The sequence below is a fragment of the Saccopteryx leptura genome, chromosome 4 (assembly GCF_036850995.1).
Source record: "Saccopteryx leptura isolate mSacLep1 chromosome 4, mSacLep1_pri_phased_curated, whole genome shotgun sequence".
In the NCBI taxonomy this organism is placed as follows: Eukaryota; Metazoa; Chordata; class Mammalia; order Chiroptera; family Emballonuridae; genus Saccopteryx; species Saccopteryx leptura.
The window spans coordinates 191,320,650-191,343,600 of NC_089506.1; the positions used below are offsets into that span (position 1 = coordinate 191,320,650).

The 22,951-nt window shown below is 44.2% G+C and overlaps 1 pseudogene; it reads right to left on the reverse strand.

Moving 5' to 3' along the window:
- Positions 1–21,738: 21,738 nt before the first annotated feature.
- Positions 21,739–22,660, reverse strand: LOC136402484 (small ribosomal subunit protein uS2 pseudogene; annotated as a pseudogene).
- Positions 22,661–22,951: the final 291 nt, after the last annotated feature.

A 22,951-nucleotide genomic window follows, 5' to 3' on the forward strand; every position in this document is an offset into this window, starting at 1 on the left:
GTATATTTTTTATTTATTTTTTAATTGGATTTTAAAAATGGACCTACATTGTGGGCAGAGACCTGAACCTACATGGGAGGCAGAGACCTGGATCTACATGGGGGGCAGAGACCTGGACCTACATGGGAGGCAGAGACCTGGACCTACATGGGAGGCAGAGAACTGGACCTACATGAGGGGCAGAGACCTAGATCTACATGGGGGGGCAGAGATCTGGACCTATATGGGGACAGAGGGCATGGACCTACATAGGGGGCAGAGGGCATGGACCTACATGAGGGGCAGAGGGCATGGACCTACATGGGAGGCAGAGACCTGGATCTACATGAGGGCAGAGACCTGGACCTACATGGGGGGCAGAGGGCATGGACCTACATGGGGGGGGCAGAGGGCATGGACCTACATTGTGGGCAGAAACCTGGACCTACATGGGAGGCAGAGGCCTGGACCTACATGAAGGGCAGAGAGCATGGGACCTATATGGAGGGGCAGAGAGCATATATATATATATATATATATATATTGGTATTTAACTATTATCAATTTGAAATCCCTAGGAAACAATGACGTCAAGAAAGAGAAAAATTGACTCAGAGTGTATATTCAAAGAACAGTGGACTTATGATTACTTTTTCATGCAGTACAAGGAAAGAGCTGTGTGTTTGATATGTCAGAATATAGTGTCTGTGTTCAAAGAGTATAATTTGCGTCGACACTATCAAACTCAACATAAAGATAAATATGATTGTTTGGTTGGAGATGTGAGAAAAGATAAAACATTAAAACTGAAAAATTCACTGTCAACTCAGCAAAATACTTTTGTGAAGCAGAAGCAGCTAAATATTTCATCACTGCGAGCAAGTTTTCAAGTTGCCAAGCTAATAGCGTGCGCTGGCAGACCATTCGTGGAGGGAGAATTTGTTAAAGAGTGCCTTCTTTCTGTTGCCAAAGAGATGTGTCCAGAAAAGGCAGACTTATTTAGTACAGTTAGTCTTTCAGGATCTACAATAACATGAAGGATTGAAGAAATGGGGGACAATTTGCATCAGCATTTGCAAAACTCTGTGAGAAAACTTTCTTATTTTTCCTTGGCACTCGACGAGAGCAATGATGTTCGTGATTCTGCACAACTTCTAATTTTTATTCGTGGGATGAATGACAATTTCGAAGTCACAGAAGAGCTTGCTGCACTGCAAAGCATCAAAGGAACAACTATGGGAGAGGATATCTATGAAAAGGTTTCCCAAACTGTGAAGGATTTGGAGCTGGACTGGGCTAAACTATCCAGTGTGACAACTGATGGTACGCCTAATGTGGTGGGGCCTAAGAAAGGAGTAATTGCTCGCATTAACCTAGAGATGGACAAACTTAACCATTCTCATCCAATAGCCATACACTGCCTCATCCACCAACAAGCGTTATGTAGTAAATCACTGAAGTGGGACTCTGTTATGAAAATTGTGGTACGTTGTGTTAACTTCATTAGAACTAATGCACTAAACCACAGGCAATTTCAGGAATTTCTGTCTGAGCTAAATGTGGCCTATGAAGATGTTCTGTACTACACCGAAGTCCGTTGGCTGAGTTGAGGGAGAGTTTTGAGACATTTCTATGACTTACTTCCACAGATTACAGCTTTTATGCTTTCAAAAAACAAAGAGGCCCTGGCCAGTTGGCTCAGTGGTAGAGCGTCGGCCTGGCGTGCGGGGGACCCAAGTTCGATTCCCGGCCAGGGCACACAGGAGAAGCGCCCATTTGCTTCTCCACCCCCCCTCCTTCCTCTCTGTCTCTCTCTTCCCCTCCCGCAGCCAAGGCTCCATGGGAGCAAAGATGGCCTGGGCGCTGGGGATGGCTCCTTGGCCTCTGCCCCAGGCGCTAGAGTGTCTCTGGTCGCGGCAGAGCGGCGCCCCAGAGGGGCAGAGCATCGCCCCCTGGTTGGCAGAGCATCACCCCTGGTGGGCTTGCCGGGTGGATCCCGGTCGGGCGCATGCGGGAGTCTGTCTGACTGTCTCTCCCCATTTCCAGCTTCAGAAAAATACAAAAAAAAACAAAAACAACAAAAAAAACACAAAGAAGTACCAGAGCTCAATGACGCAGAATGGAAATGGCACCTCGCCTTTCTGACAGATGTAACAGAGCTACTCAACAGTTTCAATGTGCAACTTCAAGGAAAAGGGAAGCTCATCTGTGATATGCAATCACATGTAAAAGCATTTGAAGTAAAATTAGGCCTCCTTATTAAACAAGTGAAGGAGGAAAATTTCTGCCATCTCCCCTTAACTCAAAATCTGTTAGCGGAAAAACCCTTGATTGCATTCCCAAAAGAAGTATATGTGGATTCACTGGAAAAGTTGCAAAAGGAGTTCCAATTTAGATTTAAAGAGCTTCATCTCCATGAACAGGACATTCAGCTTTTCCGTAACCCATTTTCTATTGACATTGAAAATGTGGATTCAATTTACCAAATGGAACTGGCTGAACTGCAGAATTGTGACTCTCTGAAAGACGCATTCAAGTCAAACAACTTGCCTAATTTCTATGCCTCTCTCTCATCAGAGACATATCCTAATATCAGGAACCATGCTCTTAAAATGTCAACAATTTTTGGCAGCACTTATGTCTGCGAACAGACATTTTCTAGGATGAAAAATTTAAAATGTCCAACCCGATCTAGACTAACCGATGAACACTTGCATCATTTGTTGCGGCTAGCAGTGACAAATATGGAACTGGACATTGACTATCTGATTAGCCAAAAGCAAGCCCATAGTTCCCATTGAAATGTTGGTAAGTTTGTTGATTAAAATTTACTTGTTCTTTATTTTAAATATTGTATTTGTTCCTGTTTTGTTTTTTTACTTTAAAATAAGATGTGTGCGGTGTGCATAGAGATTTTCATAGTTTTTTTAGTCCTGCCCTCCAACGGTCTGAGGGCCAGTGAACTGGCCCTCTGTGTAAAAAGTTTGGGGACCCCTGTATTAGAGACTTCCCTGTTTTGTATATTGGATTAAAGGTTTTGATTTCTGCACTATAAAGTGGGGCAGACCGGGAGCTTGCTCTCTCAGGTCCTGAGATTAACATTAGAGAGGAGAGCAGGGAAAGGCCATGTGGAGGAGGCCAGGAGAAGTAGCCAAGATGGTAGAGTGCTGAGTGAGAAGCCAGTTTGTGCAGAGTTTGTGCAGGGAGAAGGAAGGAGATGGGGAACAGAGATGAATAAGTCTGGTGAGCTGTAAACCTTTGATTCTAGGAAACTCGGATAAGTCAGTGGCTTTGTGAGCACTGAATGAGTGGGTTTTGGAGCCCAGTGTGTGTTTTTACTTGCCCGCCGGGTGCAAGCTAGGATTAAAGATGATGCCCACCAGTTCTTGGCTCTGTTGTTTCATTACCGTCTGTCCAAATCCAATGTGAACCTGCATGTGAATGGCCACGATGGCGGCTTTTGGCTTCACAACTGGAATATTGTTTTCCTGATTACAGATGCTACAGTAGTTGAGGCAATTTGCCCAAGGTTTCAAGTAGGAAGTAGTAGTGTTGTAAAGTAAATAAATCCACAAATCCGTGGGTTTTCGTAGAGGCACGTAGTCCAAATAAGTCTTTGAAAAGTTTTATTAAAGGAGGAAATGTATTAAATATGCCAGCTGCATATGGCTGACACAGGGCAACAGACCCAAATTGTGCAGCCCCCAAAAACAGTTCAGGGGCTGTTTATATACTCCTAATTATACTTGGGAGGGGAGAAAACCTGACATCACTGCGTAAGTTTATACTTTTTGTTTAGAGATACATTAATTACATGCTTTCAGGAGGGGAGAGGTGGTTTCCATGGGAACAAATGCCTGCAAATGGTCCATCAGCCCAAGAAAAGATTTAATTCTTTTCTCCCTACACCTGGCTAGCCATTGACCCTTCTCCCATAGGTATGGGGGAAGGTCAGGGAATCCAAGTCTCCTTCCTCTTTCTGCATTTACAACACAATGCCGTCTTGGTCACAAATATAAGAATTACTTTCAAAATCTCTCTTTGCACGTGTACGGCCAGTATCCAGGGCCACTATCACAGCCACCTGGCCCATACAGGTTCGCATTGGATTTGGACAGATGGTAATGACACAACGGAGCCACGAACTGGTGGGCCATCATCTTTAATCCTAGCTTGCACCAGCGCGCAAGTAAAAACACACACTGGGCTCCAAAACCCACTCATTCAGTGCTCACAAAGCTACTGACTTATCTGAGTTTCCTAGAATCAAAGGTGTCTACCTCACCAGCCTCACTCTCCTTTGTTCCCCTTCTCCTTCTCTCTGCACAAACTCTGCACTAACTGGCTTCTCTTTCAGGACTCTGCCATCTTGACTGCTTCTCCTGATCTCCTCCACATGGCCTTCTCTACTCTCCTCTCTAATGCTAATCTCAGGAACCGAGAGAGAGCAAGCTCCCAGTCTGCCGCACTTTATAGTGCAGAAATCAAAACCTTTAATTCAATATACAAAATAGGGAAGTCTCTAATACAAAGTCACTTATCTGAGGCATGATGGGATTGCACCACCCCACATCAAAAAGAGTGGAAAAGGCTTAGTCCTAAAACCAAGCCCCAGGCTACAAGGATCCTACTTGCCCATAGCCCGCCCCCAACACACATTAATATTGTTGGAATCCATGGGAGTCCAAAAGACCAGAGTAACAGGCTTTATTGAAAGGAAGAAAGGAACCCTGCTGGGCACTTCTCCCGGGGAGAAGAGCACCGGTACAAGCTAGGGGGAAGAATTTATAGGGTAAAAGGAGAGTCTCGAGCAAGTGGGTGTTGAATCAAAAGCCCTGGTATGTCCGGAATGCTCCTCCTTGGGGGGTGTAAAGCCAGAAGCCACGGCCACTATCAAAGCAGCCTCCTGGCCTATGCAGGTTCACATTGGATTCGGACAGTCGGTAAAGAAACAACGGAGCCACAAACTGGTGGGCCATAGTCTTTAATTCTAGCTTGCACCCGGCGGGCAAGTAAAAACACACACTGGGCTCCAAAACCCACTCACATTCAGTGCTCACAAAGCCACTGACTTATCCGAGTTTCCTAGAATCAAAGGTTTCTAGCTCACCAGCCTTATTCTCCTCTGTTCCCCATCTCCTTCCTTATCCCAGATACAAAACTCGGATAAGTCAGTAGCTTTGTGAGCACTGAATGAATGGGTTTTAGAGCCCAGTGTGTGTTTTTACTTGCCCGCTGGGTGCAAGCTAGGATTAAAATGATGGCCCACCAGTTTTGGGCTCCGTTGTTTCTTTACTGACTGTCCGAATCCAATGCTAAACTGCATGGGCCAGGAGGTTGTGATGGTGGCCGTGGCCACTGGCTTCACAGTGTTTAGTATTAAAAAAGAACCATACAATTTTTCAGACATAAAGCATTGGGACATATTTAAGTGAATACTCTGTGCATTTAACTGCTTATAACACAGCAATGGGCACAGAAATTAATTAAGGTTTTACTCAACAGTATGCAAAATGTAAATCAAAAGTGTAGTGGAACTGCTAAAAATATTAAATGGGAACTTAGGCTGCTGGAAGGAAGTCTGGGCCTTCCACAGAGTAAGGGGGTGTTGGGCAGAGTAAGGCCACATGGAGAAGAGAGGCAGCCAAGATGGTGGAGTGCTGAAAGAGAAGCCAGTTAGCGCAGAGTCTGTGTAGAGAGAAGGAGATGGGGAACAAAGAAGAATGAGCCTAGTGAGCTAGACACCTTTGATTCTAGGAAATTCGGATAAGTCAGTAGCTTTGTGAGTGCTGAATGAGTGGGTTTTGGAGCCCAGTGTGTGTTTTTACTTGCCCGCCTGGTGCAAGCTAGGATTAAAGATAATGGCCCACAAATTCATGGCTCTGTTGTTTCATTACCGTCTGTCCGAATCCAACGTGAACCTGCATGGGCTGGGCGGCTGTGATGGTGGCTGCGGCAACTGGCTTTACAGAGGGTGATGGTCCCATCTCTGGGCCAATCAGTCCACTCCAGGAGTTCTGGGCCTGCTTCTAGACGTACATTCTGAAAAAAGATATGGAAAAACTAGGGCTTGTCCAACAAACAGTGACTAGGATTGGAAGGGGGGAGGAGAACTTCAAATCATGTCGATGAGAGACAATTAAAGGGACCAGAGAGACTTCCCTTTCAGGATGAGCCACTTCCCTTTCAGAATGAATGAACTATCAGAATGGCTTTCCTGGAGGAGAAGGAGTAGATTTAGTCTGTGTTTCTCCAGAGGGGAGCACTGGGGCAGAACAATGGAAATGACACCAAGGGAGACACACTTAAAGAACTTTTCTGACAGTTAGGGTTGTCCGTCCATTCAATGAGCTGCTTTGGTCAGTAGTAGGCTCCCTGGTACTATATTTGTGCAAGCAGAGGCCATCTGGTGATGATGAGAATGTTGAAGAGATGTTCAAGCATCAGGTAGAAGGTGGAACTACATATTTTTTTTAATCTTTCTGGATCCTCTGTTCTAAGACTCCATAAAACAAACACAAATGCATATGAAGGGTTGATACACTTACTATTTACCAGAGGACCTGGGATAATCTCATTTGGTCTCCTGGCAGAATGATTTGTGACTTCACATATCCTACAGCCAAGGATTGTATAGTCTAGTGCAGGGGGCACACAGAGGTCTCCTGTATTTCTAATTCTGCCTCCCTCTACTAATTTTCCCCCCAATAATTCCTCCAGAAAACCCCAAGACCTTCCCTTAAGCTCAGGGGATAGAGAACTGGAATGAAAAAACAGAGCCTCCTTCAGCAGGTAAGCACGGAGACAGGGCACCATGGGACCGTGAAATCATTTTTCTCCTATCTGCTTTACCCTCGGTTCACAAAGACACTTCCCCTCAAATGTGCTACCCAGAAACACCTCTGTTTATGGTTCCACTGGGCATCTTCTTCCTACTTGATGTGGTGCCTGGTTCTCTACATGCCAGACTTTGAGGCTAAGGAGCAGGTCACTTCTCAGGGAGCACAAACACCAGTGTGGGCATTTCTAGAGTAAATCCATAAGCAAATGCTATTATTCTCTACCTGCAACCCATTCTCCACCCAGCATCCAGGGTGGTTTATTCAAAGGGACTTTGTGGATGTGATTAAGTTAGAAATCTTAAAATGGGAAGATTATCCTGGATTATCTGAGTGGGCCCAATGGAATTGTGAGGGTCCATTTAAGGAGTCAGGAGGGTCAGAGAGAGAGAAGGCGATGTGACAGAAGCAGAGGTTGGAGTTATGTGCTTGAACATGAAGGCAGGAGCCAGCAGTCAAATAATGAAGCAAACTTGAGTAGTTGAAAAAGGCAAGGAAGCCTGACCAGGCAGTGGCGCAGTGGATAGAGCGTCGGACTGGGATGCAGAGGACCCAGGTTCGAGACCCCGAGGTCACCAGCTTGAGTGGGGGCTCATCTGGTACGAGCAAAGCTCACCAGCTTGGACCCAAAGTCGCTGGCTTGAGCAAGGGGTTACTTGGTTTGCTGAAGGCCCACGGTCAAGGCACAGATGAGAAAGCAATCAATGAACTAAGGTGTCACAATGAAAAACTGATGATTGATGCTTCTCATCTCTCTCTGTTCCTGTCTGTCTGTCCCTATCTATCCCTCTCTCTGACTCTCGCTCTGTCTCTGTAAAAAAAAAAAAAAAAAAAAAAGAAAGAAAAAGGCAAGGAAACTGATTTCCCCCTAGGTCTCCAGATGGAACATCTCTGCTGACACCTTGTTTTAGCCCTGTAAAACCCATTTCAGACTTCTGATCCCCAGAACTGATAGATTACATATTTGTTGGGGTTTTCCTAATTTTTATTGTGGTAAAATACATGTAACATTTACCATCTTAACCATTTTAAGTGTACAGTTAAGTGGTATTAAATACATTAATAACTTGCAACCACCACCCTTCTCCATAACTCTTTTCATCTTATAAACCTGAAGCTCTATTTAAACAATAACTACCCAACCACACTCCACACAGCCCCTGGCAACTGCCATTCTATTTTCTGTCTATAGAGATTTTTTTTTTTTTTTGGTCTATAGAGATTTTGACTACTCTAGGTACCTCACATAAGTGGAATTATGCAACATTTTTTTTGTAACTTGCATATTTCACTTAGCATAATGTCCTCAAGGCTCATCTATGTATTTTGTGGCATGTGTTAGAATGTCCTTCCATTTTAAGGCTGTATGATTTTTTATTGTATGATAATATCACATTTCGTTTATCCAGTCATCTGTCAATGGACACTTGGATTGCTTCCAACTTTAAACTATTGTGCATAATGCTGCTAAGAAAAGAGATGACCCTTTGAGACTTAGTTTTCAATTCTTTTGGGTGTATATGCAAAAGTAGAATCGCTGGATCATATGATACTTCTATTTTTAATGTTTTGAAGAACTGACAGACTATTTCTGCAACAGCTGCACATTTTACTTTCCTACTAACGGTGTACAATTCCAGTTTCTCTAGGTCGTCATCAACATTTGTTATTTTTTGCTCCTTTTTTTCATAGTAGCCATTTTAATAGGTGTGATGTGGTAAATTCTATTGTTTTAAGCCACTAAGTTTGTAGCAATTTGTTACAGCAGCAACAGGAAGTGAATATATCCCTTTACTCCCTAAACTGGTGCCCTTTCTGTTTTCAAACAAGCCAAAGTCTTTCTTGCCTCAGGGCCTTTGAATATGCCTTTCCTTCCATTGAAACGTTCTTCTCCTGGATCTTAGTGTGGTGGCCTCCTTCCTAGCCATCAGATCTCCAGCTGAGATGCTGCTTCCTCAGAAGGGTCTTCCCAGATCACCTTCCCTATTATTTCTTCTTTCAGTGCAACTCACCACAGTCTCAGATTATCTCACCTATCACTATTACTAGACTAAACTCCCCAAGGGCAGTTACACGTGCTATAACCCCCAACACTTAGAATGGAACCTGGCACATAGTCGTTGCTCAGGAATATTTGTTAGTCCCTCCTCTACACAACCGGTGTCTTTGGTGTGCAGAAGAGAAGGCTGCAAAGTTTGAGGAGGTGATCACTAAATGTCTTACTTTGCACCACTAAGACAGGTCTGGGACCAGTGCCAACCACCCACCTTGTTCAGCCAGAGTGTTCCTGGATTTGTACCCCCACCCCAGGACGCATCTGCGGAAGGAATGGAGTGAGTGCAGGGCTCTGGAAGGCCTAGGGGTAGCCCACCCCTGCGGACGTTCCAGGGGTGCAAGACATCAAGTCCCTTGAAACCCCCCAACAGTCCCAGCTACTCCGGTAGGAGCTTACTGAGCCACGTAGCTCCTTATTGGCCTGCTGGTCTCTCTCTTTCCTCCTTAGTCCCGTAAGGATGGCAGCACTGCAGAATGGCTTCTTTGAGCGGCTCTCGAGCCTCAAAGCCTTGTCCTTACTGTCCCCTGGTGGACAGCTGTGTGCAGGGCTCCTTGAAGTCTCGTTGAGAAATGGTCCCATCTCAAAGCAGAATACTGCCCTCTGTTGGATGTCTCCGGAAGCGGTTCGCAGCTACACAGATGACTTGAATCTGATGATGCCCCCTTAGGTCCAAAAACCTGGTGGCAAACCGTCAAGGTAATGTGATTTCAGCCTTATGTAGCATTCATTTGCCAAGCCATGGCTCCCCAGTTCTCTTAATTCACACTCACAGGATGGGGCACAGAGCAGTAAGCCCACTGCCTAAGCACTAAGCACACATCCCTCCAGGGGAAGTAATGCCAGTTCCCCAAACCCCTTTTGGCTGGTATCTGGTTTCTACCGTGATCCTCTAGGGTTATTTAAAAATTATCTCCCATGTTAGTAAAATGGTTGTGTTTACAGTCCAGTATGATATAGCTACACACAATATTATACTGCAGTTTAAAATTATATTTATCAACCCAAGAGAAGTGAAAATATGTCCACACAAAAACTTGTACCAGAGTGTTTATAGCAGTATTATTCAAATAATGCAAAACTCAAAACAATCCAAATGTCCATCAGCTTGTGAATGGATAGACCATAAACAAGAATGAAGGACTAAAACATGCTATAACAGGGATGAACTTGAAAACATGCTAAGTGAAACAAGTCTGAAAGGAACACATACTGTATGATTTCATTTATATGAGATGTCCAGAGTAGGCAAATCCAGAGACAGGAAATATATTCAAGACTGTCAAGGACTGGAGGAAAAGTGGAATAGGGAGTGCTAACAGGTATGGTCTCTTTACTGGGGTGATAAAATGTTTACAATAGTGGTGAGGGTTGCATAACTCTTTGAATATATTGACAGCTACAGAACCGTACACTTAAAAATAGTAAACTTTATGGTACGTGAACTATATCTCAATAAAAATATGTGCAAAGAAATATAAATTAAAAAACAACTAAAGACCTGATAGAATTGTGTACCAAAAAGAATGAATTTTACTATGCATTAGTTTAAAAATAAATTTTAAATATGGAGAAAGTTCAAATATCTTGAGGGTGACCCTATATCTGAATTGCAAAGAGAAGGTTTATATGAAATCAGTGGATTCAAATTTGGATATAGGAAGGCACACAAGTAATGTTCCTCAACTATTAACCTTTCTGCCTGATCAGCAAATTCCTCTCCATGAAGCATATTCTGATCCATCTCTCTTAAGTAGGTAGCACTCACTTCCCACTTGAGACTTGGGCAAGTTATTGGTCCTCACTGATCTCAGTTTCCTCCTCACTCCTGCTGTTTATTTCCGTGTGGCAGGAGCTTTATTAGCATTATACTCCTGGCTTTCACTGTCTGTTCACTTACTCTGTTTCAGGAAGGAAGTTGGAATAGTTATTGGCCTGGAAAATTTGGAAGGAGAAACCAGGTGTCCTCCCTGCCCTCTTCCCATCTGCTTGAGAGCTAATTCCTTGGAGTATGTTTTCTGCTCCTCCAAAAGCAAGTTCCCCCTACAGGCCTACCCCATCTAAAACAGCCAGGACTAGCCAGGACGGTTTTAAATTCTGGGTTTATATCAGCAATCACATTTAGGCTCTCCTACCAAGTTGCCATCCTCCAATCTAGACTATATTAGTAACAAAGGAGTCATTTTGATTCTCCATGTGTTGGCTCCTTTGTTTTATGTCTTAGTTCAGAACTCAGGTGAAAAAGAGTTCATTGGTCCTATGGTATACTGTATTGTTTTTCCAAATATTCCCTATTTTTCCCTATGAGAAGATTGTTTCCTCCACTTCCACTAAAGTCAGACTTAGCCATCTATTTATTTATTTATTTATTTATTTATTTATTTATTTCCTGTATTTTTCTGAAGCCGGAAATGGGGAGAGATAGTCAGACAGACTCCCGCATGCGCCCAACCTGGATCCACCCAGCATGCCCACCAGGGGGCGACGCTCTGCCCACCAGGGGGCGATGCTCTGCCCCTTCGGGGCGTCGCTCTGTTGCAACCAGAGCCACTCTAGAGCCTGGGGCAGAGGCCAAGGAGCCATCCCCAGCGCCCGGGCCATCTTTGCTCCAGTGGAGCCTCGTCTGCAGGAGGGGAAGAGAGAGACAGAGAGGAAGGAGAGGGGGAGGGGTGGAGAAGCAGATGGGCACTTCTCCTGTGTGCCCTGGCCGGGAATCGAACCCCGGACTTCTGCACGCTAGGCCGACGCTCTACCACTGAGCCAACCGGCCAGGGCTTAGTCATCTATTTAATATGGTCTGGTTTGTCCCAGATGTGAGCTGCTATGTCATCCTGAAACATGTGAACATAACCAAAAGGAATGGAAATCTCACTGTAAATCATCTTGAAAAGAGGCCAGTCCTTGGGCAATCAATGAAGTATGGAGAGGCAGGCCTCAGAATGAAGGGAATGTGAAAATCTTCTCTTTCTCTCTCTATCAGCCTCAGGCCCACTGCACCTGCATTCTGAGGCAAAAGCAATGGGATGGATTATGTTATGTGTCAACTTGTCTAGTCTAAGGTGCCCACTTGTTTGAACACCAGTATCCTAGATGTTGCTGTAGAAGTATTTTTTAGATGTGATTAATATTTAAATAAGAGTAATGTGAATAATGCAAATTACTCTTTATAATATAGATGGGTCACATCCAATCAGTTGAAGGCCTTAAGAGCAATGACTAAGGGTTTCTGAAGAAGGAATTCTCTTCCTCAAGATTATAACAGAAATCCTTCCTGAATTTCCAGCCTGCTGCCTGGTGGAATTTGGACTCAAGATTGTGACATTAACCTGAATTTCTAACCTGCCATCTTACTCTACAGATTTTGGACTTGCCAGTAGCCATAATCATGTAAATCAGTTAATTAAACTAAATCTCTAGTTCTAGCTCTATTTCTATACCTATATACTCTGTTTGTTCTGTTTCTATGAGATCCCTGAGTAACACAAACAGTTCCTCCGGAAACTGACTGCCACTCTGAGGGCTGAGCCTGGGAGCTGGAAGTGTCAGTGTATCATCCAGTACCCAGTTATGTTAAAAACTCTCAGTGAAGTGGGAATAGAGGGAACATACCCTTAAGATTGGGGTCAAGACAGTGGTGTCTACTTTCATGACTCTTATTCAACATAGTACTGGAAGTTCTAACCACAGCAATTAGAAAAGAAAAAGAAATAAAAAACATTCAAATTGGAAAGGAAGAAGTAAAACTGTTATTATTTGCAGATGACATGATATTGTATATAGAGAACCCTAAAGATTCCACCAAGAAAACTACTAGAACTGATAAGTGAATTCAGTAAAGTAGCCAGGTACAAAATAAATACCTAGAAATCAGTTGCATTTTTATACACCAATAGTAGACTATCAGCAAGGGAAACTAAGAAAACAATTTCATTTACCATTGCATAAAAAATAAATATATAAAATATCTAGAAATTAATTTAACCAAGAATGTAAAAGACCTGTACTTGGGAAATTATAAGACCCTGAAAAAAGGTACAAATAAGTGGAAGCATATACTGTATTTGTTCGTAGAAAGATTTAACATTATTAAAATGTTCATACTATCCAATGCAATCTATAAATTCAATGCAATTCCTGTGAAGATATCAAGGGTGTATTTCACAGAATTAAAACAAATATTCCAAAATTTTATGTGGAATCACAAAAGACTCCAAACAGCCACAGCAAAGTTGAGAAAGAAGAACAAAATTGGAGAAATTTCACTACCTGATGTTAAACTATACTACAAGACCACAGTAATCAAATCAGCATGGTACTGGCATAAAAACAGACATATAGATCAATAAAACAAAACAGAAAGTAAGTTCTGAAATAAACAGATGACTTTATAGTCAATTAATATTTGTCAAAGGAGGCAAAAACATCCAATGGGGTAAAGATAGTCTATTCATTAAATGGTGTTGGGAAAATTAGACAGATAAATCCAAAAAAAGAATGAAATTTATACCATACACAAGAATATACTAGAAATGGCTTAAAACTTAAATGTAAGATTCCCCAAATCATAAAAAAATCTTAGAAGAAAACATAGGCAGTAAAATCACAGATATTTATTGTAGCAATATTTTTTCTGCTATATCTCCTTGGGTAAGGAACACACACACAAAAATAAACAAATGGGAGTACATCAAACTAATACATTTTTGCACAGCAAAGGAACTATCAACAAAATGAGAAAACAACCCACTGAATGGGACAACATATTCATTGATACATCTGATAATGGGTTAATATCCAAAATTTATAAAGAACTTATAAAACTCAACTCCAAAAAACAAACAATCCAATTAAAACGTGGGCAAAGAACCTGAATAGACAGTTCTCCAAAGATGGCTAACAGACATATGAGAATATGCTCAATGTCACTACTCACCAGAGAAATTAAAACCTCAATGAGCTATCACCTCACACCTGTCAGAATGGCTATCATTAATAAATCAACAAATAAGGTTTGGTGAGGGTATGAAAAAAAAAGAAACCCTTGTGCACTATTTGTGGGAATGCAGATTGGTGCAGTCACTGTGGAAAGTAGTATGGAGTTACCTCAAGAAATGAAAAATGGAACTGCCTCATGACCCAGCAATTTCACTTCTGGGAATTTATCTGAAGAAACACAAACACTAACTTGAAAGAATATGTGCACCCCTATGTTTATTGTAACGTTATTTATAATAGCCAAGATTTGGAAGCAGCCCAAATGTCCATCAGTAGATGAGTGAATAAAAAAGCTGTGGTACATTTACACAATGGAATACTATATGGCCATAAAAAGAAGGAAATATTACCCTTTGTGACAGCATAGATGGACCTGGAGAGCATTGTGCTAAGTGAAGTAAGCCAGCCAGACAAAGACAAGGTAGAGGGGACATAGACTTGACTTAGCAGGGGTGAACATACAGTACAGTGTGCAGAGATGTGTTGTAAAAATGGATACCTGAAACCTGTATAATTTTGTTGACTAGTGTCACCCAATAAATTCAGCTTAAAAATGAAAGAAAAAAAAAAAAAAAAGCAAACAGCCTGACTGGTGATGGTGCAGTGGATAGAGTGTTGACCTGGGACACTGAGGTCCCAGGTCTAAAACCTCCAGGTTGCTGGCTTGAGGCTCATCTGGCTTGAGCGCAGGCTTGTGAGCTCGAATGCAGGGTCACTGACTTGCACGCGGGATCATCAACATGATCTCATGGTTGCTGGCTTGAGCCCAAGGTTGCTGGCTTGAAGCCCAGTGTCACTGGCTTGAGCAAGGGGTCACTGGCTCAGCTTGAAAACCCCTGGTCAAAGCACATAAGAGAAGCAATCAATAAACAATTAATGTGATGCTTCTTATCTCTCTTCCTTCCTCTTTCTCTTTCTTTATTTTTATATATTTTTTTATTTTACAGAGACAGAGAGAGAGAGTCAGAGAGAGGGATAGATAGGGACAGACAGACAGGAATGGAGAGAGATGAGAAGCATCAATCATTAGTTTTTCATTGCAACACCTTAGTTGTTTATTGATTGCTTTCTCATATGTGCCTTGACTGTGGGGCTACAGCAGACCGAGTAACCTCTTGCTCGAGCCAGCGACCTTGGGTCCAAGCTGGTGAGCTTTTGCTCAAACCAGATGAGCCCGTGCTCAAGCCGGCGAATTTGGGGTCTCGAACCTGGGCCCTCCGCATCCCAGTCTGATGCTCTATCCACTGCGCCTCTGCCTGGTCAGGCCTTCTTTCTTTCTTGATTAAAAAAAAAAAAAGCTAACAAAGAAAGAAGAATGTGTCAGTGACTGTATGTGGCCTGCAATACCTAAAATATTATTTGGCCCTTTACAAAAACAAGTTGAGTGACTTTGCTACGGTTTATTATCCCTTTAGGTTCAGTATACTCTTGTCAGATGTTATAGCTTGATCTCAGCTGTACCTTGAGGAATTAAGATGTCAAAGGAAGATTGGTGCCTTCTTTAGGAGTCAGAGAGGTGTGAGTAGTAAATACCACCATCAGAAGAGATGTGTGCTCAGGGCATGGTCATCTCACAAGAGCAAGTTGTGGTCAGAGGCCAGAGGGGAATAAACTGAGAAATTCACTTGAGTCCGTGATAAGCAGCCCTTGGGGGACACACAGAAATAACATGGATAATGTGAGAGGACTTGGGTCCCAGGATGGGCAAAGCAGACTAAGCAAATCTCATTTGGGAAGTTAACAAAAATAATGTGACTTTATTTGGAAAGCTCTGAACTTACCATAGTTGTGGACTGAAGATCAGAATTATTCAACATAAAAACTGAGTTGGTAAAAAAAACAACAACAAAAAAACTGAGTTGGTAAAATGAGGTGGTCAATGGGCAAGGACTTGGAGCCAAGGGGCGTGGCCAGTCTCTCAAGTCACGGAAGGTCACACAGGCTCTGCTGAAGCATGGAGATGTAGCCCTGCTCTAGGAATGAGGACGCCTTTCTAATAGTGGGATCTTCTGATTCATTACAGAAATATACCTTAAATCAGGGGTCCCCAAACTTTTTACACAGGGGGCCAGTTCACTGTTGGACTGTTGAAGGGCCAGACTATAACAAAAACTATGAACAAATCTCTATACACACTGCACATATCTTATTTTAAAGTAAAAAAACAAAATGGGAACAAATACAATATTTAAAATAAAGAACAAGTAAATTTAAATCAACAAACTGACCAGTATTTCAATGGGAACTATACTCCTCTCACTGACCACCAATGAAAGAGGTGCCCCTTCCAGAAGTGCAGCAGGGTCCAGATAAATGGCCTCAGGGGGCCGCATGCGGCCCACGGACATAGTTTGGGGACCCCTGCCTTAAATGCTAGAATGTAAGAAGACCACCAAGACAATGCTTCTTTTTCTGAAGTCTAAAATAAAGTATTTTTTTTCCAACTTGAATATATAAACTTTTAGGGAGGCAGATGCCTATTTATGACATTCTATTTATAATATAAAATTTATATTTTCTATATTAAGTTAGGTACATGATGACTTTAAAACTTGTTACATATAGCACTGTATTAATTTACAAATACTGAATTTCCCATTCTGATACCATAAAAGTATTGTTTTCAAATTTACCCTGAACTTTTGACACCAGTGTCTTTATTATCCCTGGAATCTTCCTATTAAACACACAGACACACACACATGTACAGACAGACAGGTACACACACACTGCACCCATTCCTATTACAGAAAATTTTAATTTTAATTTTTAATATTTTTTTACAGAGACAGAGAGAGAGTCAGAGAGAGGGATAAATAGGGACAGACAGACAGGAATGGAGAGAGATGAGAAGCATCAATCATTAGTTTTTTGTTGCGACACCATAGTTGTTCATTGTTTGCTTTCTCATATGTGCCATGACCGCGGGCCCTCAGCAGACTGAGTAACCCCCCACTCGAGCCTTGGGTTTATGCTAGTGAGCTTCTTTTTGCTCAAGCCAGATGAGCCTGCGCTCAAGCTGGCAACCCCGGGGTCTCGAACCTGGGTCCTTCTGCATCCCAGACCGATGCTCTATCCACTGCGCCACCGCCTGGTCAGACCCTATTACGGAACATTTTAAACACATATACAAGTCAACAGAAGAGAATAGTGAAACCCAAGTACTCATCACCAGCTTCAATAATGATTAATTCCTGGCCTATCTTGTTTTCTTTGTACCCTACCATTCTCTTTTATATTATTACCTTCTTTCTCAAAAAATTCAGGTAGAAGTCACATAACATAAAATTAACTATTTTAAAGTGTACAATTCAGTGGCACTTAGTACATCCTGAAAGAAAACTGAATATGCAGCAAACAGGCACTGCCCTAGCCCCTGGCAACCACTAACCTACTTTCTGTCTCTATGGATTTTATTTTCTGGATATTTCATACAATATGTGACCTTTCGTGTCTGTCTTCTTTCATTTAGCAAAATGTTTTCCAGATCCACTCATGTTGTAGCGTGTATCAGTATTTCATTCTTTTTCATGGCTGAATAGTAGTTCATTTTGCATATATATCGCAATTTGTTTATGTAGTCCTCCCTTGATGGACATTTGGATTGTTTCCACCATTGGGCTATTATGAATAATGCCGCTATGAACATTTTTGTACAAGTATTAGTTTTAATGCCTGCTCCCAATTCTTTGGATATATTCCTGGAAGTAGAATTGCTGGCTGTTTTAAAGATATCCACAATTTGTTTTAATCAGGTATGCTGAGACGTGGAGACGTGGAAGTCACTGTCATGAAGGAAGAAGTTTATACTCATAGATCCTTAGAAACAGGAGGCACAGCATGTCACACGGGGCCATATGAGGAATGACCAACCAGAGGCAAAGGGAGCTGGGGAAAACATGGGCAAGAGCCTTTATTGTGCTTTCTGTGGGATGGAACAGGCAAAGCATTGTAAGTGGGGTTAGAATTGGCTCAGTTGAATAATTTCAGCAAGCTTGAGGTCATAGAGTCTGGCCCAAGTTGGGTGGTACCTGGCCATGAGGTAAGGATAGTAGCTTGGAGTGGAGATCCCATAAAGAAGTGGTTGGGGTATGAACTCTGGATTGGTTGGTTTGCATGTGAAAGACCCACTTACAGTCCAGTGGGCTGCTGCTATCTCTAGGAATTAGCTAACCCTAGTGGGAGAGGGCATCTCTTGAGTGTCAGCAAAGCCCCAGATGTCGAAACATCAAAATACAAAAAATAAAAAGAGGCCCTGGCCGGTTGGCTTAGCAGTAGAGCGTCGGCCTGGCATGCGGGGGACCTGGGTTCGATTCCGGCCAGGGCACATAGGAGAAGCGCCCATCTGCTTCTCCACCCCCACCCCCCTCCTTCCTCTCTGTCTCTCTCTTCCCCTCCCGCAGCCAAGGCTCCATTGGAGTAAAGATGGCCCGGGCGCTGGGGATGGCTCCTTGGCCTCTGCCCCAGGTGCTAGAGTGGCTCTGGTCGTGGCAGAGCGACGCCCCGGAGGGGCAGAGCATCGCCCCTTGGTGGGCAGAGCGTCGCCCCTGGTGGGTGTGCCGGGTGGATCCCGGTCGGGCGCATGCGGGAGTCTGTCTGACTGTCTCTCCCCGTTTCCAGCTTCAGAAAAATACAAAAAAATAAAAAATAAAAAATAAAAAGACACACTTAACTCACTGGACCATATGGTAATTGAGAATGTTTAACATTCTGAGGAACTGCCAGATTGTTTTCTATAGCAGCTGCACATTTGCCCTTTCAATTCTCCTTTCAGTGAGGTCCTTGGCAACCAGACTTTGTGAATCAGCAGAATCTGATCCTCCCTTGGCTTCCAAGCAGGAGCCATTTCCACAAGGAGAGGAATGGGACCTAGCCACAGGCAAGACAGAACAACTGGGTAGTTAGGGCTTCCTGTCCCCTTCTGCTCTGGGACTTGTTGCCTTCTTAGGGCTTGGGCTCCTCAACTGTGGCCCATTAAGAGGACCCTTGTCCACATGCCGAGGCCTTCCCTTCTCCTGCACCCACGTGCTTTCAGTGAGCCATGGGTTAGTCTCTTCAACCTTCCTCTCAGCCCCGCTTTATTTCCCCCTTGCATCTCTCAGAATTTAGGGAACAAGCGTTACCAGAACAGGCTGGGATTCGTGTTGTCTGTCACCCTCCATTTTTTTTTTGTTTTTTTGTTTTTTGTTGCCAATTTCAAGAACGACAGCAACCAAGTAGGTATAAGAGTGTCTTTAATTCAAATTGTAGCAACTTGAGAAGGCAGGAGACTCCTGTCCAAGAGAACTGCCTTAACAGTCTTGGCTTACTGGCCAGTTTACATATCTTTTGAGAGGTTAGTAACTCATTATAGAGCATGAAATTAGTCACATAGCGGTGTGCGGGAGGCGGGAGTCTGGTTTGCAGGTATGCATCCCCTGAATGTCCTTCTGACACTGGCACAGGTCTATCCGGTGTCCTTGATGTTACTCCGGAATGGCCTGGGTCTGGTGCCTCCGGGAACTTTCTGCAAGAGAACTCCCTGTATTTCTTAAGCTTTCATTTCTGCGAAGGTAAACTTTTCCCTGCATTTCAAAGTAAAGGCCAGGGAGCCATTAAGAGATAATAGCAAGCAGATTAACTATTTTCTTTCTTTCTTTTTTTTTTTTTTTTTGTATTTTTTCCGAAGCTGGAAACGGGGAGAGACAGTCAGACAGACTCCCGCATGCGCCCAACCGGGATCCACCCAGCACGCCCACCAGGGGGCGACGCTCTGCCCACCAGGGGGCGATGCTCTGCCCCTCCGGGGCGTCACTCTGTTGTGACCAGAGCCACTCTAGCGCCTGGGACAGAGGCCAAGGAGCCATCCCCAGCGCCCGGGCCATTTTTGCTCCAATGGAGCCTCTGCTGTGGGAGGGGAAGAGAGAGACAGAGAGGAAGGAGAGGGGGAGGGGTGGACAAGCAGATGGGTGCTTCTCCTGTGTGCCCTGGCCAGGAATCAAACCCGGGACTTCTGCACGCCAGGCCAACGCTCTACCACTGAGCCAACCGGCCAGGGCCGATTAACTATTTTCTAACCTTTACATATCTCCCATTCATTACAACTAAAAAACTACTATTGCCAAAGCCAAATTTCTCATTTTGGGGCTCCCCTATCACAAGGGCTCTCTATGTTTTTATCCTGGGCTCCACCCAATGGTATGCCAAAGCTGACTCCCACTGACCTGGGAGAGCATCATGTTGATGATCCCACACTCAAGCTGGCAATCTTACACTCAAGCTGGTGAGCCTGTACTTAAGCCTAAGGTGAGACCTTAGGGTTTCGAACCTGGGACTCAGCATCACAGGTCGATGCTTTATCTGCTGCACTACCTAATGGCATTAGGTCCCATTTTATATATAAGGACACAAACACGAGAGCTGAGCTAAGATATTAATCCTTGCAGGTGACTTTCAAACCCAGAAGGTGGTCCTACTGTGCCATGGATACTGGCCAGTCTTCTCAGCGTTTAGGGAGAAATTTCAAAAGGTGGGTTCTGGGCTGACTTCCAAGAAGTGGCTATTAGAAAACCTGCAGGTGCTTCTTACTTACAACCTGGAATGTAGGCTGGGGAGTGGATGGCATCTTCAGAGAGGGCACTTCAGATCCTGCATCTGCCTCTCCACAGGCTCTCTGGGTAGATCTAGTGAGTGGAGTGGAGCTAAATCAAACCCTTCCTGGCCCCTGCCCCAGTCCCCTAGACAGCTACAATAACCTCCCAGTCAGCCTCCCTGCCCCTAGTCCCTTCCTACCACAAATGCCAGTGGATCCAATCATGTCACTAGATCACAGATCATGACTCTGCACTTCAAAACTGTGGGTGGCCCTGCTGCCCACAGGATCGAGGCTGAGCTCCACTGGTGAGAGGCACCACATGAACCTCGAATTGAGACAGATCTCAGTTCAGACGCCAGCTCTCCCCTTTCCTGACCTCTGAGCCTTAGTTTCCTTGCATAAAAGTGGGGAAATTTAATGAAGATGAGGGATCTAAATTACTCAGCAATTTCATAGGCAAGCCGGGCTCTGCTCCACCTGCTGCTCTCCTGCCAGTTCACCTTACCCTCACACCACCACCCTTGGCCTGTGGTCTATTTCTGCACACACAATTTACTGCCATCAAATCCAAACCTCCCTTTCTGGGACATGTTTTCAGGTATTTGAAATCACATATCACTACCATAAATAAAAAACCTCTTATCTAGGATAACCAGAACAAGATTTATTTAAAACTTTTTAAAAAGGATTTTATTTATTGATTTTACAGAGAGAGGAGGTGGGGAGAACAAGAAGTATCAACACATAGTTGCTTCACTTTAGCTGTTCTTTGATTGCTTGTCATATGTGCCTTGACCGGGAAAGCCCAGGGTTTTGAACCAGTGACGCCAGCATTTCCAGGTTGACGTTCCATCCACTGTGCCACCACAGGCCAGAAGATATATTTAAACTAAAGTAAGAAATGCTCATTCCTTTACCACCTGTGTTGGTGTGGGGAAATGCAGATCTGGCCCACACCCCACTTCTCAGATGGAGAAACCCCAGCGGGGTGAGGGGCAGAGTCTGAGACAGCCTGGGGGTTCCGAATGCGTCACACTACCCTCCTCCTTCTCTTCTTTCCTCTTGGCCTCCCTTCCCCGAGGCAGCTCTGTGTATACCTGCTGTCTTGCCCTCCTCCCTCCTCTTCTCTCATCTCTCCTTCCTCTTTCTCTTTCTACTTATCCCTTTCTATTCAGCTCTCCTGCAACCTTCTCCCCTCCCCTACTCTTACCTTATTTTAATTAATTAATTAATTAAGAAACTGTTTATTTCCCGTCAACCTTATTTCCATTCTGTTCAAGAGTTCGTGGAAGAACAGCTTAAGACCGCTCGGTGGTTGCCCCCACCCACTCAGTGGCCTGAGCAGCGAGGGCCGGAGACCAGCCTTCAGTGATGGGCGGAGCGCACCAGTCTTCAGTAGGAAACTGCTACATAGGCAGGGAGGGCACCTGCCCCCCCTCTGACCAGTCTGCGACCTCAGGCTGAGCAGCTGTGAACTCGGAAGCTGGCGCAGTTCATTCACCCTGAAATTCCTCCTTCCTCACGGCCTTTTCAGCAGCGGCCTGTTCTTTCTTTTCAGTCTCTTCAGGATCTCTGTAGAAGTAGAGATCAGGCATGACCTCCCATGGGTATTTACGAGAGATGGTGCCACACATGCGCAGTACTTCCTGGGCCAGCATCCACCACATCAGACCCACCGAGTGAGCCCCCGTGTTGTTGCGAGGGATGGCAATGTCCACATAGCGCAGAGGAGAGTCTGTGTTACACAGAGCAATGGTAGGCAGGTTAACATAGGACGCCTCTGTGAGAGGCTGGTGATCAGCCCTGGGGTCAGTCACCACCAGAACCCGCGACTCCCGGAAGGCCGCCTGGATAGGGTTAGTGAAGGTTCCAGGAGTGAAGTGCCGGCAATAGGGATGGCACCAGCGGCAGCAGCAAACTTCAGTACAGCCCGCTGGCCAGTGTTCCTGGAAGATATGACGCTGACATCAAGGGGTTTTCAATGGTAACAATGGCACAAACTGCTAGCAGAAGCTTCCCCCAGGTTCTCTTCAGGTTTATGATGTAGATGCCATCACTTTTCCTTTTGTAAATGTAGTGTTCCATCTGGAAGTCAAGGTTGGTGCCACCTAAGTGGGTTCCTGCAGCAAGGAATTTGAGGACATTCTCTTCCTTCATTTGCAGAACATCAAGGGCTCCGGACATTGTGGAAGTTTCCTTTTAAGTTACATGGGAACTGAGAACAACGCCATATGGATCCCTCTCTGGCCAGCGCAGAAAAGCCCCTATTCTTACTTTAATCACTTTGAAGCCTGACCTGTGGCAGCGCAGTGGATAAAGCGTTGATCTGGAATGCTGAGGTCGCCGGTTCGAAATCCTGGGCTTGCCTGGTCAAGGCACATATGGGAGTTGGTGCTCCCTGCTCCTCTCTCCTCTCTAAAATAAACTTTAAAAAATCACTCTGGCTGATGAATTCTACCCCTTCAAGTGGGAAGGGTGCAGGTTCCCATTTTAAGGGTCAGGATAAGCAGC